Raw genomic sequence first — 2,869 nt, forward strand, 5'->3', positions numbered from 1 at the left:
GGGGCTAAGGTGAATATTTAACTTACCAAAAACTAACCTGGCCTCTAGGTTCTCCCAGCATCCCTTAGTCCCTCCCTGTTACAGGGTATGGCTGGCATACCTGCCCTCTGCCCTGAACTTTCCAGCTGAGGGGCTGGGCTTCCCTTCCCCTAGAAGCTCTTCCCTATATAATGGAGACATTTTGGTCTCTCTCTCCCCATCTCTCTGCATTTTCTCTCTCCCTGCATGTAGACTCTTTCTCTCTTTCTCTTCCCCTTCCCCTCTGTCTCCTTCTCCATGAGGACTCCCCTGGCCTCATTCCTTGGGATCACTGAACCCATTTGAGGGTGAAAGACCCCAGTGGGGAGACCCCCACTCAAATCTCGGGAGGACGTGCACCCAAAAAATCACGAGAGACCATCTTGATGTAAAAACATGAGGCAGTTTAATTTCGGGGCACTCCGAGCTGACTTCATACCTATCTCACGCAGGAGATAGTGGAATCGACCACGAGGTTCCAAAGTTAGGGTTTTATATAGGAAAAGGGTCTAGGGGAACAAAGGAATCGGTATGGTTACACATGATTGGCTGGTTTAAAAATACATGCAGTTTAAAGTGGGAATTTCTTAAAAAGGCAATGTGTGGTTTTTCTGTGGGTGGTACTAGTTTGAGTCAACAATTTCTTCTTGTTGACCTCAAACTATATCTAAGGGGCCAGATGGTCCATTACTCAGAGCCTACCCAAGCACGTCCTTACATGTCCAGACATGTCCTCGTTTGTCTAGACATGCTTTCCTCTATGTTTATAGTTTTATGTCTTCTTGACCTGCCAGCTCTTATGATATCTAACAACTTGCTTGCTCATTCCCAGGCCTATGTGGGCCAGCTTGTGATGGATTCTTAGGCCCATGACTTTTCTTTCTAGTCAGCACAGGTCCAAAGCTTTAATTTTCTCTTTCAAGGGCAGCTTCCTAATAAACCTGCCTTTATAATACTCTGATCTGGCCTGAACTGGCTCATTTTACCAGCAGAGAATAACTTATCAATGTGTATGGAGGTGCCATGACTAAACCCTCACTTTGTATGATAACAAGTTGATTAATCAACCTTCCTTGTTTTTATGCCTCTGCCTCCAACTTGGCAGATCCAGCAGGGAACGTCAACTGTGTCCCTGAAATGAAGCTCATGAAATCCATCTCATCTATTCTTCCTCCCAAAGCTAACACCCAGAGTCTCCCCACCTTCCATTATAAATCATTCCCACTTCCCTACATACCTTTGAGTCTCTGCCAAATGCTAAACACAGGCTGGCTGATTTCTTTGCTACAGCAAGCTCTGAGTAAACATCCCATGTTTGCTTTCACTTTGGATTTTCATTGTCTACTTCTATAGTGCTAAAGAAGGGTCAAAAAGGAAGCTGGAAGCCAAATGATGATGAATGACATAATATCCAAATGCATGGGATGTAGCTGAGGTAGGCCTGATGGAAATACATAGCTTTAAATGACTGTGTTAAAAAATAGAAGAAAAGGTGAACTTAGTAAAGAGCCATGATGCTTTAAAAGGCCTCAAACCAACAACTCCTCCCTCCCCCTTGCCACACACACAGTTTAGAAACTTAAAGACAGAAAACCAGTCAGTCTGAGAGAAGTGGAGAAATAAGGATCAGAGCAGGATAGAAAAGATTGGCAAAAACCAATGGAATGAAAAACAAAAATAAAAACAAAAGCAACACGACTGGCTGGCCGGTCCTAGGTAAGTTGTAGGAGAAATTTTATTGTAGATAAAAAGGAGAGTGTAGTCAGAGGCAGAGACATCTGGGAGAGTCCAGAGTGGTCAAGACCATACTGAGCTGAATGTAAGAGGGAGGGAGGGGGATGGAGAGTGGAGATGGGTCCAGGTGCAGCAGCCAGGAGACCCAAGGGTACAAAAAGAGAGGATAACCAAAAGGGTTGAATTATTTAGGGAAGAGTGGCCCAGCCTCCTAGACTTGAGAGTTGGTGGTGGGGTCATGGGGCAGAGGGTGGTGGTGGGTGGGGTGTTGGTGGTGGGTGGTGGGGTAGTATGCCAGTCCAGTAAGATAGTCCAGATAGGGACTGAGGGATTCAGGGAAAACCTGGTGACCAGATCCACTTTGAAATGTTAAACAGGCATCTCAGTCAAAAGGCTGAAACCTAAACATCCCAGCCTTTTTGTTGATAATAAGGGGCTGATGGGGCAATCTTTTCTATTCCTGCTTCCTGCTGACATTGGTGCTGATCTGTGCATCGATGAGGGTGGGGCAAAGAATCCAGAATGCTGACCAAGTCTGTAGTGACCCCCAACCCCACCCCCGAATTACTAATCTTAGCTCTCTGTGGTTAAAACCTTATCTAAGAAACTCCAGTGTTGTGTAGGGACAGTTTGTCCCTGCAGAAAGCTTCCCATTTTTCTCTCCTGCCCAAGGCAAGCTCAATATGCAGGCAGCTGGTCTTCACAGGGTGGCTAGCACAGGGCTTCCTCTCCCCTCAGCCTCTTCCTGGTAGCTCAGAGAGAACTCAGGCTAGTGTTAGAACAGCACTACTCATAAGCCCCCAACCCCACCCCCCTGAATGAAAACATCTCTTAGAGCCAAGTGCTAAGAGACATCCTCTCAGTCTTGGTGTCCCCAGGACCGGGTGGCACTCCCTGATAAGCGGCTGAACTCTCCAGGTGCCTGTCCTTGAGACCTCAAAGGAATAACAAACTCAGAGAGGAAAAGAGCTCCCCCCCAACACCGTTTAAATTATAGAAAAAGGTAATCAGAGGTCACAGACAGTTATAGCCAGCCATAAAATTAGTTCCTGATAACCCCCAAACAGACACCCATTAATCCCCCACCAGCTTCAGTTTCGCCCTAACAAATGGTTAT

This window comes from Mastomys coucha, unplaced genomic scaffold, assembly GCF_008632895.1.
Source record: "Mastomys coucha isolate ucsf_1 unplaced genomic scaffold, UCSF_Mcou_1 pScaffold5, whole genome shotgun sequence".
Taxonomy (NCBI): domain Eukaryota; kingdom Metazoa; phylum Chordata; class Mammalia; order Rodentia; family Muridae; genus Mastomys; species Mastomys coucha.